Genomic DNA, 13908 nt, shown 5'->3' on the forward strand with positions numbered 1-13908 from the left:
AGATGCCCCAGTAACAATACCTGAGCTTACTGACTCAACTGAAATAGTTTTTAGTGATTTCATTACTCATCTGGCAGCAAAGTCACTTGAATACTATTTCATTTTTATGTCACTTTGTTTAATGACTGTTCTTGGTAATGAGATTGACTAGAATCAACTGTGATTCTGTACGTGCTCTGCATCTAAGGAATCATTCTTTTTTAGATTGGTAATATGTAATAAATGTTTCAATTTTTAGTTAAGTATATCTTATGTATTTATTTCAATGACGCAGGGAGAGAGAGAGAGATAGAAACATCAAGGATGAGAGAGAATCATGGAAAGGCTGCCTCCTGCATGACCCTCATCAAATCAAGTGGGAAACCCAGGCATGTGCCATCACCAGGAATCATACCTTGACTTCCTGGTTCATAGGTGCCTGCTCAGCCACTGTGCCACACTGACCGGGAAAAGGTTTGATTTTAAAAGAATGTGAAGGGTGTCAACCATAATTTAAAATAAATTGCACTCCTAGCAGGTTTGGCTGAGTGGCTAGAGCATCAGCCTGCTGACTGAAGAGTCCCATGTTGGATTCTGATCAAGGGCACATGCCCGGGTTTTGGGATCAGTCCCCAGAGGGAGGCATGCAGGAGGCAGCTGATCAATGATCCTCTCTCATCAGTGATGTTTATCTCTCTTTCTCCCTCTCCCTTCCTCTCTAAAATCAACAAAAATGTACTTAAAAAAAAAAAAAACACCCACAAGAAAACCCACATCTAAATGCACAGCATTAAAAATAGAAGAAAATAAATTAAAAAAAATGAAGCTGGGTGAAATTTTTGTCAGTCAATATAAAACCCAAATTCTCTAATAAGCAATATGACCCAAATTAATTGATAAAGACTTGTAGAGCTTAAAGAGGCTTCTCAATGAAAGTAACAATTAGGGTGGGACTTGAAGAAAGAATGCCAGTGCTAGGGGTAAACCGTGTATAAGGGACAAGGGGCTGCCACGGACCAACCTGCCTGTGCAAAGGTGCTGTGGCAGAGGGTGCCATGCCCTGAGTGTGGGGAGAGAGGGCAGGACTGCAGAGTGCTGGGGATGACAGGGGGTGAAACTGGTGGGCTTCTCACATTCCAAGGTGAGAAAAGAAATGGTGCTCCCTTAGCCTTCAGGTGTCTACTTCTTAATGAGCAAAGATGGGATTAAAGGGTATTGAGAGGGTGGGCCAGGAATCCCAAAAGTCCACCTGAGACCATGCAAATGAAGATCTGCAGGCCTCTGCTGAGCTGATCTCAAGGGAGATCCACCCCCTCCCACCCACTCCCACCCACCAGGAACTCTGAACAGCTGCTAAGCCCCACCTGGCACATTTCCCGCCCCCAGGGTGGAGCCACCAGTCTGATGAGGGAAGTCCTCATCGCTCCACCCTCCTAGCAGTGTATATAGATGCCAGGGTCACAGCACTAACTTCACAACTGGTACAAGACACATCCCAGACCCTTCCTGGAGACTCAGTCCACAGACTGGCCCACAGAAAGCTGGCACCAGGTGAGCTGGGGATCCAAACAGAGTATGTGCTTGAGGGAAGTGTGAGTCTGTGAGGGCCTTGGGTTCCTATGTGGCTGCTCCAGCAGGACGTGGACCTCAACTGGCAAGCCAATCCTAGCTTGGATTTAGGCACATATAAGACACATGCCTTTATTATTGTGGGAGTTTTTATGTGAGCCGGACCTAAATCATCTAAGTACTTGGTAAAAACACAATTACTGTGACCCCCATCTGATCTAAGAGGTGACTAATATGGGTGTGTGGTAAAGCTGGTCAGAAGCATTGTATGGAATTGCTTTCCAAAATGTCTGGTGTGTCTAGTGATTAATTCTTATTTTTTAAAACCAGAGGTTCCAAGAGGTTTACCTCAATTGAAGTGTATGCTGACTCCAAGCTGACAGGGAAGCTGAGTGTTATTTTCCTTGTTTCTTGTACCTCTGAAAGAATAGGGGATCAAAAGCCCATCCCCAATGACACAGGCAGTCAGTTCAGACCTGAAATCCAGCCCACATAACCTGCAAGCAGATGGAACTTTAATGCCAGCCTTGGTGTTTCCTTAATCTCAATTTATCTCCATAGAAGAGATTTGTTGGGTGGGAATGGAAAGTGAGAACAGGCAAGAAGATGATGGATTTGAAGTGGAGGTAAAAGGGGACCAGTTTGAAACAACTGTGAGGAAGAAAGGAGATGGATGGATCTGAGAACTCTGAGATGCAGGGACATGGATGAAGCTTAAGGAAGAGAATAGGAGAACATTTTTTGGTTGTTAGAGAGCAGAGAAACACTGAAATATAATTCAAAAGGTTAATTTCAAATTAAGTCATAGAATATTCTAGGTATCCAGAATTGGAGAGAAAATATGAACTCATGCATGAAGAGCCAATATGATATAACTGATCTTTTTGCACTTCTACCTATGATTGTACCTACCTTCCCCCATTTTGTGCAGGACATACCTATGATTTTACTTTCTAAATTTGTATTACATATTTGTAAAAGTGAATCTTAGTTTACATAGTTCTAGTTAAAATGTTTTTTGAAATTATTTTGCTTAAGAAATTTTTTTTTAATTTAATAAATCTTTATAGTTCTGATTATTACAATTGTTTCTCCTTTTTCCCCCCATAGCTCCCCTCCACCCGGTTCCCACCGCACCCTTTGCCCTTACCTCGCCCCACACTGTCCTCATCCATAGATGTACGATTTTTGTGCAGTCTCTTCCTGCACCCCCCATACCCCTTTTCTCCTGAGAATTATCAGTCCACTCCCTTTCTATGCTCCTGATTCTATTATATTCACCAGATTATTCTGTTCCTCAGATTTTTAATTAACTTGATTTTTAGGTTCACTTATTGATAGATATGTATTTGTTGTTCATAATTTTTCTCTTTACTTTTTTCTTCTTCCTCTTCTTAAAGAATGCCTTTCAGCATTTCATATAATACTGGTTTGGTGGTGATGAACTCCTTTAGCTTTTTCTTATCTGTGAAGCTCTTTATCTGACCTTCTTTTCTGAATAATAGCTTTGCTGGGTAGAGTAGTCTTGGTTGTAGGTTCTTGCTATTCATCACTTTGAATATTTCTTGCCACTCCCGTCTGGCCTGCATAGTTTCTGTTGAGAAATCAGCTGACAGTCATATGGGTGCTCCCTTGTAGGTAATTAACTGTTTTTCTCTTGCTGCTTTTAATATTCTCTCTTTGTCTTTTGCTCTTGGCATTTTAATTATGATGTGTCTTGGTGTGGTCCTCTTTGGATTCTTTTTGTTTGGGGTTCTGTGTGCTTCCTGGACTTGTAAGTCTATTTCTTTCACCAGGTGGGGGAAGTTTCCAGTCATTATTTCTTCCAATAGGTTTTCAGTATCTTGCTCTCTCTCTCTTCTTCTGGCACCCCCATAATTCTGATGTTGGCACACTTGAAGTTGTCCCAGAGGCTTCTTACACTATCTTCAACTTTTTGGATTCTTTTTTCTTTTTTTTGCTTTTCCAGTTGAGTGTTTTTTGCTTCTTTGTATTTCAAATCTTTGACTTGATTCTTGCAATCCTCTAGTCTGCTGTTGGGTCTCTGTATAATATTTTTTATTTCAGTCAGTGTATGTTTAATTTCTAGTTGGTCCTTTTTCATATCTTCGAGGGTCTCGTTATATTTATCGGCCTTTTCTAGGATATTCTTGAAGAGCCTTATAACCGTGGTTTTGAATTCTATATGCAGTCATTTGTTTTCCTCCATTTTTTTCGTTTGTGATCTGTTTCTTCTTCTCCCCATTTTTCACTGCTTCCCTGAGTTGGTAGAGTAGCTTTGTGTGCTAGGTTTCCTATATGGCCCAGTGGGTCAGCCTCCCCAGTTAACCTGAGGTGGACACTCTTGGTGCACCCCTTTTTGGACTGTGTGTACAGCCTTGTTGTAGTTAAGTCTTGATTGTTGTTGGTATCACTGGGAGGAATTGACCTGCAGGCCAGTTGGCTGTGAGGATCAGCTGTGTCTACACTGGGAGATTTTTGGTGCTGGAGACAGCCTTATAGGATTAGCCTTACCAGATTGCAAAAGCCTCTGTGCTCAGCTTGGAAGGGGTGGAGTCTCAGGGCGGGGCAGACAGTCTTGGCTTCCTGTCAGCCCTGCCCTTGCACGCAAGTCTCCAGACCTCTGCCTTCCCTAGTTCCTGAGTTTCCGCCTTACAGTACAGATTTCCCCCATAAGAGCATGGGTCCCCAGGGGCTCGCCTGGAACTGCGGTTCAGTGCAGTTGGAACTGGGGTTCAGTGCAGTCAGGAGCTTCTGACTCCCTTCCTGTAGGGATAGCCTGTGCTAACCTCCGCAGTCAGTCTTTGTGCACACTCGCGCCTCCAGACCCCTGCCGCCGCGGCTCCCCTGAGTCTCCGAGTCTCCGTGTGCCTTTCTCTCTACCTGACAGTCCAAACTCCCCCTGTATGAGCCTGGGTCCACGGGGTTTCACCCGGAACTGAGGTTCAGTGCAGTCGGAACTGGGGTTCAGTGAAGTCGGGGGCTTCTTTCCCCCTCCCACCAGATAAAGCCAGCCAGGCACTCCGCTGCCCTTCCTCTCTGCACGCGCGTGTCTCTGTACCTCAGCTCTTTGCCGTTCCTTCTCCGTGAGCTTTCCTCTTTCCTTCTAGTTGTAGAATTTCCACTCAGCCAGCTTTCCTGTGGTTCTGGATGGTGTCCGTTCTATCTTTTAGTTGTAGTTTTGAAATTGTTGTGTGGGGCAGCAGTTTAGGTGCTTACCTATGCCGCCATCTTGGTTTCTCTAAGAAATTTTTTGATAGTGATAAAAAGTGGAAAGACAGAAAGAAAGAGACACACATGCACACACACACACAGAGAGAGAGTGAGAGAGAGAGAGAGAGAGAGAGAGAGAGAGAGAGAATGATTAAGTAAGAGGAATTTACACTGATCTATTGTTCCATTCAGTCATGCTTTCATTGTTTGCTCCTTCTAAGCACCCTGACCTGGGATCTAACCTTGTCATATTGGGACCAAGGGAGCTACCGGGCCATGGCAATTTACATGCTTCTAATGGCATTCAATATCTCAACCTAACATAATTATTAGTCAGGTTTTTTTAATCCTCAAATATCCAACTTGCAGTTGTATTTTGATCAAATATTTCAAAGTGAAATGAAATTAGATTGATACACATTAACACATCAATCAGTATGACTTTAAGTCTATTTTAATTCCTACAATTTCCTTCCATGTATTTTTTATTTCCTCTTTATACTTGTGTTTAGGCAACATGATAGAATTTTCAGTTTTGTTTAATAGAGTTCAGATTATACTGATTACTTCCTCAGTGTATTATTCAAGGTTTGCCAGAGAAACAGAAGCAATAGTCTGAATCTGGAAAGGTATTTACTAAAAAAGCAGTGACCCACAAGATTATGAGTCCTGAGATGTCCCATGGTCTACAGTCTGCCAGCAGGAGACCCAGGAAAGACAGTGGTGTAGATAGAAGGCCTGAGAGTCTGAGAGCAGATGGTACAGATTCCAGTGGGGTTCTGAGGAGCTGAGAACCAGCAGTACCCAGGACTGGAGGTGGGTGTTCTAGCTTATTCAGTCCAGCAGAGAGTGAATTCAGCCTTGCGCAGTTTTTGTTCTCTTAAGTGGATGATCTCACTGACATTTGGTTGGGCCACCTTCTTTGCTCATCCACAAATTCAAATACTAAACTCTCTCAGAAATCTCCTTATAGTCACACCCTGAACTAGTGTTTCACCTGCTACATGGCTATGTAGGGGACCAATCAAGTTCACATGTTAAAATTGAAACATGTGAAGGAAATTCTTCACATGTTTCTCCATCCCTCATATTTTCTGTAAATATGCGGTTTGGAACATGTTTGATAAGATTTAGTTTTATTTGTCTGGAAGAAATGCTTCACAAATAATGTTATGCCATCCCTTCAACAGTTTTCTTCTTCTCCTCCTCCTCCTCCCCCCCCCCGCTCTTCCTCCTCCTCCTCTCCTCCTCCTCCTTCTTCTCCTCCTCCTTCTCCTCCTCCTCCTCCTCCTCCTCCTCCTCCTCCTCCTCCTCCTCCTCCTCCTCGTCCTCCTCTTCCTCCTCCTCCTTCTTCTTCATCTTCTTCCTCTCCATTGATTTCAGAGAGGAAGGGAGAGAGATACAGAGATAGAAACATCAATGATGAGAGAGAATCATTGATTGACTGCGTTCTTCATGCCCCCTACTAGGGTGAGGGGGTGGAAATCAAGCCTGCAACCCAGGCATGTGCCCTTAGCTTGAATCAAACTTGGGACCTTTTATGCTCAGGCCGATGCTCTAGCTACTGAGCCAAATTAGCTAGAGTAACAATTTTCTGATATCTGTTTGTCACTCTTTCTGTGATATTTGAGGCCAATGATCAATTTCCCTAATTGATTAATTCCTTTAGAGTTGCAAAATAGATCTTAGTTTTCATTGCAAACATCTCCTTAGATATTGTCATGATAAATGATTTTGTTTACCTGATGTTACTGCTGCTTGAACGGTTCTTTAAATGCCAATATCATTTATCCTCAGAAACCGCATATGACTTGGATTGAGCTTGGTTTTTGACCAGGAGCAGTCTACGTCCCTTGTGCAATGTGGTGTTAAATACAGGAGAGGGCGGCAAGAAGACTGGACATCAGCTGGTGGCTGGAACTCTTCTGGGAAACTCCTAGTGCCTTCCACAGAGAGGGAGGCCTCAGCAGACCTCAGCTTCTCACTTCCTCACTCCTGGAGGATCACACTGACTGAAGAGACTGTCTTGGGACAGACACCCTCACGGCACAATGGCCTTTGTAGCTTCCCTGGCTGAGTTCCAGGCAGAGGCCAGCTGCCCCATCTGCCTCGATTACCTGAGAGACCCAGTGACCACTGAGTGTGGGCACAACTTCTGTCCCTCCTGCATCCACCAGCGCTGGGAAGGTCTACAGGGCACCTTTCCCTGTCCTGTCTGCCTGCACCACTGCCCTGACAGGAGTTTGAAGCAGAACACCCAATTATGTCACATGACTGAGATTGTTGAGCAGATTCCCACCATGAGGGGAAAGAGGAAAAGGCAAGAGGAACCCCTGTGTAAGAAGCACCGTGAGGTTCTGGCTATTTTCTGTGAGAAGGATTTGCAGCTGTTGTGTGTCCAGTGCAGGGTCTCCTCTGATCACAGGGATCACCCCCTGATGCCCATTGAAGAAGCTGCAGCTACTCACAGGAGGAAGCTCAAGAGCTGTATTGAGTCCTTGAGGGAGCAGATTAAAGATACTGAAAATCAGTCAGAAATGCAAGTGTTGAAATGTTTTGAATTAGGACAAAGGATAGGAGAAACCAAGATGGCGGCATAGGTAAGCATCTAAACTGCTGCCTCACACAACAATTTCAAAACCACACCTAAAAGACAGAACGGACATCATCCAGAACCAGAGGAAAGCTGGCTGAGTGGAAATTCTACAACTAGAAGGAAAGAAAAAAGCTCATGGAGAATCAGAGGAGTTGCAAAGGGCGGAGGTACAGAGACACGTGTGCAGAGAGGAAGGGCGGCTGAGTGCCTGCCTGACTTTCTCTGGCGGGAGGGAGAAGGAAGCTCCTGACTGCACTGAACTCCAGTTCCTTTTATAATTTGAGAAGTAGATCACATTTGTATACTTTCAGTGGAGGTTTTACAGAAAAACATATGCCCTATTTCTGCCTAGGACCTTCTTCAAAATCACTTCTAATGAGTATAGTCAATGATGAATGATGAACCGCCTTGTAGTCTGCTCCATGCGTTCTACTCTCTTCCCGTGTTAATAGAGAGTGCTTGTAATAAAAGGCCCAAGTACATTTCTGATGTTTGCTGATGTATTTTTTTAAAAAAAATGTTTTTATTGATTTTTAGAGAGAGAAAGGGAGAGTGAGGGAGGGGGATTAGAAATGTGGATGGGAAGAAAATCATCCATTGGCTGACTGCCATATCAACCCAACTAGGGGTCGACCCTACAACTTGGGTATGTACCCTAAGAGTCAAACTGGTGAAGTTTTGGTATATGTGGTGAGACTCAACCAACTGAGCCACACCAGCAAGGGCTGTGCTGGTGTCTTTTAATCCTTTCCCCTCTGGCTTTACCATTTCACCCCTTTCCTTCCTGCATCCCCACCCCCCCATCCCCTGACACACACATCTGGGCAAGCCATGCAGACATCCTCAGTGCTTCTTCACTTGGCTGAGGGGTGGGTGGCGGTTCTAACTCTGACTCTGCCTACAGAGGAACTGGCCCTCCAGAGCATCCCCCTAACCCCAAAGCCATAAGATACTTGCCTTTCTCCCTTCTCTCCAGCCATTTTTGGACCTGTAGTCACCCTCCTGTCCACATAAAGCCTCATGAAATGAGCAATAAACCATTACATACCCTCTTGCTGTGTTTGTGCCACTAGCAGTCTTGTCACCAGAATCAAATTTTGAATATTAAGTCTTGCTATGTGAGGTGACCATAACAGTCTTTCATAGAATGTCGCAGGATCCTGGTTAATTTTTTATTTTTTTTTTCAGACTGTAAAAGAACATTTGTTTAGAAAATCACAGAGGAAGAAGAGGTACCTCAGAGAAGAAATGGGCATAGGAAACAACTTGTAGAGACAAAGATAGGGTCCCAGGTGCTTAAAAGTGAGGATGGTCAAGGTGAGCAACCTCTGGAATGGAGTGGGCAGAGGGGAGGGCAAGCAGGAGCTTGCTCCCAGGAGGGAGAGTATTCTGGGTCCTGGGTGCCCAGTGATTTAAAGGTGGAGACTTTAGGGGAGGTCCCAGGGGAAGATCTCAATAGAATATACATCAGCTTTCTAGGTATGTCCTTCAGGGTCAGGGTCTCCACTGATTGATTGGTCCTCGCCTGGGCAGGGGGTCATTACTCAATGCAGCTGGTCCTGAGGTCAGCCGTGGTGTTACTTTTCTGGGCCGGGGGCTGGCCCATGGTCATTGCTGGGCTCATGTTTGTCAAACTGCCTCCCACAGAGGGAACCCCTTGCACTTGGGGAGAACACACCTCACAGGAGAGGTGGCCCTGCCCCCAGCCATGGCCCCATTTTAATTCTTGTGATCTTCTGTTCCCAGGAGCATGGCATATTTGTGTTTGTTTTGCAACTACCAGGAGACAGGTTGTTTTATTCCTCATTTTCTGGTTTCATCTGTAATATTTATATTTGATATTCCCTATTTTTGGGGAGAAAGGTGTGGGAATCCATTACAAATTCTTTTCAATTATAAAATTTTCACAAAATAAAAACATTCCATCACTGATCCTCCCCCCCAAAAATTTGGACCACAAATATATCTCATATGTTTTACATTGAGGAGGTATTGAATATTTAAAAAGAATACATGAAATAGACCTATATAGCAAATAGGAAAAATATCTCTTACTTTGAAAAATATGTATTTTTTATTGATTTTAGAAAGAGATGATGGGAAAAGGAGCTGGAGAGGGGGAAATATCGATGTGGGAGAAAAACATTGATTGGTTACGATGTGAGAGAGAAATATGGGTCACTTGCCTCCCGTACTCACCCCAACTGTGGACCTAACACACAACCTGGGAATGTGCTGTGACCAGCAATCAAACTGGCCACCACACAGTGCACAGGACAACACTCAACCAACTGATCCTCACTGGCCCAGTATACATTTAAAAAGTGTAAAAGGAATGCTCTCCTTCCCAGGAGCACACCTGAGCCTTCCCCCACAGTCAGGCATCTCCTAAACTCTAAGGGACCCCATGAGGCTTGCAACCTGGCTGGCAGTGGGCAGTGCCTGATCATCTCAGGTACACCCTGCCGCCTGTCCCCCCCCACCCCGAATCCAGAACCTGTCCCCAAGGTCCCATTTCTCTGACTTCTTAGTGAGCCAAAGCAGCCCAGCCTAGGCTCAGTTCCCCAACCCTTCCCTGTTTATAAGCATCCTCTAACATTCTCCTGGACTCGTGTTGTGAGTTCTTTCTTGTATGAAGTAAAAAACCCACACACTACTGGCTGGTCCTATGTAGACTGGTTCAGGGCCAGGTACCCTTTCCAGTAACATGAGGAGTAGCCCATTGTCTGTCTCACTGCTTCACAAGTACACTCACTTTCACACACACAGGCACATACACACACACACACACACTCACACACACACACACACACATAGACAAAGTGTAAAGTTACAAAAAACAAAAAAGTGTTAGAATACAACGGACATAGAACATTCATAATGTATAATAATAAAAGGGTAATATGCTAATCAAACCAGATGTCCTGACAAAGCCGGACCGGAGGGAAGCCAGCCTGGGTCCTGGGTGCCTGCCGGTGGCCAGAGGATGGAAGGAGCCCAGGTCCCGGGTGCCAGAGGGAAGCCAGTGCCGGCAGCTGGGGGAAGGAAGGCCTACTCTTGGACAAATTTTTGTGCATTGGGCCTCTAGTATAAAACAAAACTGAAAAAAGTTTTTTTTTGCTTAGATATTTATTTATGAATAGTATGTTCCTAGAAATTACAGAAGAAACTGAAAAATTGTAGTGCTGTCTAATAGCCTGAATGCCTGGAGGTCTGGGTGCAAAAAGCAATGAACTTTTCAATGTACTCTAGTATAATATCTATGCTTTTACAAAAATTGCATATCATGCCTTTAAAAACACACAGGCAAGTTTATTTGGCATTCACTGGGAAATTGCTAGTATGCAGGTTATGGAGTTACTGGTTAAAGCAAACGCACTCTCCTATTCACAGAATCGACAGCCATCCACGTGGAGAAAACCTCAAACCGCATCATCTCTCTCTCTCTCTCTCTCTCTCTCTCTCTCTCTCTCTCTCTCTCTCTCTCTCTCTCTCTCTCTCTCATTCTCTCTCTCCCTTCTTCTCTCTAAGCATGCCATCAGGTTAGGATTTTAAAAAAGTGTGGAATTCCCATGTTTCTTATCATGGTTTCATGCTCAGATCACATCTTTGGTTCTTCATCCCATGTCTCCCTGGAAGAACAGGGTCCACCAGACAGTTACACCTTCTTCGCACTGCACTGATATTCTACCAAGCAGCCTTGGGTAGCAGCCATCCAGGCTTCCCTAGGGGCTTAATAGCAAACACCTGTTTGGTTGGGATAGAGACTCTCATATGTTGTGTCCTGCCCATTGCTCCTGACAAAATCATCAGCACAGCAGGTTGAAAACAATCAGATCTAACCCAAGTCTGTATGATCTCATCAATCCCAGTTAGGCAACTCAAAGAATTATGTATCCAGCAAATTTTTTTTCATTGATTTTCAGAAATAGTGGAAGGGATGGGGAGGGACAGAGAAAGTTAAACATCGATGTGTGAGGGACACATCCATTGGTTGTCATATACCTTTCCTGCCTGACCATCCTGAAGTGTCTTCTGTATCCATCCAAAAACATTCTAATCATATACAATACACAAGCCTAGACTCGCATTATACTGTATATTAACTAGAGGTCAGTGTACAAATTCATGCATGTTGAAAAGGAACTGTGAGCTGCTAGGTGTTGGTGGGCACAGGGGTGGGACTAGTGCCATCCTAAGCGCCCCAGCCTGGCCCCTCCTGCCAGGCATCATCCCCTGACCACCCTGAAGCCCCGTCTCCCACCACGGCTGCTCCCCAGCACTGAGGGCTCAGGCTCTGCTTGAACCAGTGACAGTGAGAAGCCATTAGAGCCAGTGGCTGAAATCAGTTGTGAGTGGTGGCTGCTACCCTAATTGCCCCTCAGGGGGAGGTGGAGAAGCCCTGAGGGGCAATGGTGGCAAGCAGCCACCTTTCCCACCCAGTGTTGGGGAGGGCCCTACTCCCACCCACTGCTGGTGTGGAAGCTGCTCACAGCCACTGATGGCACTGAGCGATAGGGTCCTGCACTGGGTGTTGGCAGCGGGTGCAAGCTGGTGGGATCCAGTAGCAGGTGTGAGCACTGAGCCGGACTACAGCGTGCAGGAGCCAACAATTTTCAGTAATCACCAGAAGCTCACCCTGAAGACAGCATCTGGTTTTCTGCCTTGGTCTGGCACCCTGCTCATCTGCTGCATATCCCTCCATAGCAGATGCCAGCCATGTTCTGTGCTCTGCTGCCTGCTGCCCATGCCCACCATGTTCCTCCCATGCCCCCTGGTGGTTAGTGCATGTCATAACCACCAGTTGTTGGGTTTTTCCTTTGTTCCACTGTTCGGTATATTTGCATATTAGCTTTCATTACATAGGATTGTTTCATAATACAATATGAGACTACTATGTGCTGTATTCTACACTTTCCTTTAAAAAAATAATTCTAAGAGCTCTAGCCAGTTTGGCTCAGTGGATTGTCCGTCGATCTGCAGACCAAAGGGTCCGAGTTCAACTCCAATCAAGGGCATGTACTTTGGTTGCAGGCTCTTCCCCAACCTGGGCCCTCCAACCTGGGCTCATGCAGGAGGAACCAACTGCTGTTTCTGTCACATCAGTGTTTCTCTCTGTCTTTCCCTCTCTCTTCCATTTTCCCTAAAATTCAATGGGAAAAAATTATTGGGTGAGGATTAACAAAACAAATAATTTATAAGCATTTATTTGAGCCCAATATGATGACCATTGCTGTGAGGCAAGATATCAAATGCTCCCTACAATTTTATTTTTACAAAAAATATATCTACAGATTTTGGTTTTGTTTTCACACCCACATGTAGATATATTTCATTTATTTCTTGAAACCCCCTCCATAGAGGTGCTTGTGATGCTGATGGTGTGTTCTCTGGTCACTACCTCCTTGATGGCAGAAAGGCCCTTCTTCTCTCCACTGTTCTTTGCGGGAACCATTATGCCAGGCCCACACTGGAAAGGAAGCAAAGATTTACATTTATTATTATTTAAATACTAGAGGCCCGGTGCATGAAATTCATGCACGGGGGAGGGGGGTGTCCCTCAGCCCAGCCTGCACCCTCTCCAATCTGGGACCCCTCGAGGGATGTCCAACTGCCCGTTTAAGACCGATCCCGGTGAGATTGGGCCTAAACGGGCCGTCGGACATCCCTCTCACAATCCAGGACTGCTGGCTCCCAACTGCTCGCCTGCCTGCCTTCCTGATTGCCCCTAACCGCTTCTGCCTGCCAGCCTGATCACCCCCTAACCACTCCCTGGCCAGCCTGATTGATGCCTAACTGCTCCCCTGCCAGCCTGTTTGCCCCTAACTGCTCTCCCCTGCAGGCCTGGGTTCCCCCCAACTGCCCTCCCCTGCAGGCCTGGTCACCCCTAACTGCCCTCCCCTGCAGGCCTGGTCCCCCCCAACTGCTCTCCCCTGCAGGCCTGGGTCCCTCCCAACTGCCTTTCCCTGCAGCCCTGGTCGCCCCCAACTTCCCTCCTCTGCCGGCTTGGTCACCCCTAACTGCCCTCCCCTGCAGGCTTGATCACCCCCAACTGCCCTCCCTTACAGGCCTGGTCCCTCCCAACTGCCCTCCCTTGCTGGCCATCTTGTGGTGGCCCTCTTGTGTCCACATGGGGGCAGGATCTTTGACCACATGGGGGCATCCATCTTGTGTGTTGGAATGATGGTCAATCTGCATATTACTCTTTTATTAGATAGGATAGAGGCCTGGTGCACGGGTGGGGGCCAGCTGGTTTGCCCTGAAGGGTGTCCTGGATCAGGGTGGGGGTTCCCTTGGGGCATGGGGCGGCCTGGGAGAGGGGCCTGTGGTGTTTTGCAGGCTGGCCACGCCCCCTGGCAACCCAAGTGGAGGCCCTGGTATCTGGGGTTTATTTATCTTCTACAATTGAAACTTTGTAGCCTGGAGCGGAGACAAGCCTTCTGCTTGCTCTGTGGCAGCAGCCATTTTTGGGGGGATTTATGTATCTTCTATAATTGAAACTTTGTAGCCTTAAGCGGAGGCCTGGGCTGGCCAGGGTGTGCGAAAAGCTT

The sequence above is a fragment of the Plecotus auritus genome (genome assembly GCF_963455305.1).
Source record: "Plecotus auritus genome assembly, chromosome: 6".
In the NCBI taxonomy this organism is placed as follows: Eukaryota; Metazoa; Chordata; class Mammalia; order Chiroptera; family Vespertilionidae; genus Plecotus; species Plecotus auritus.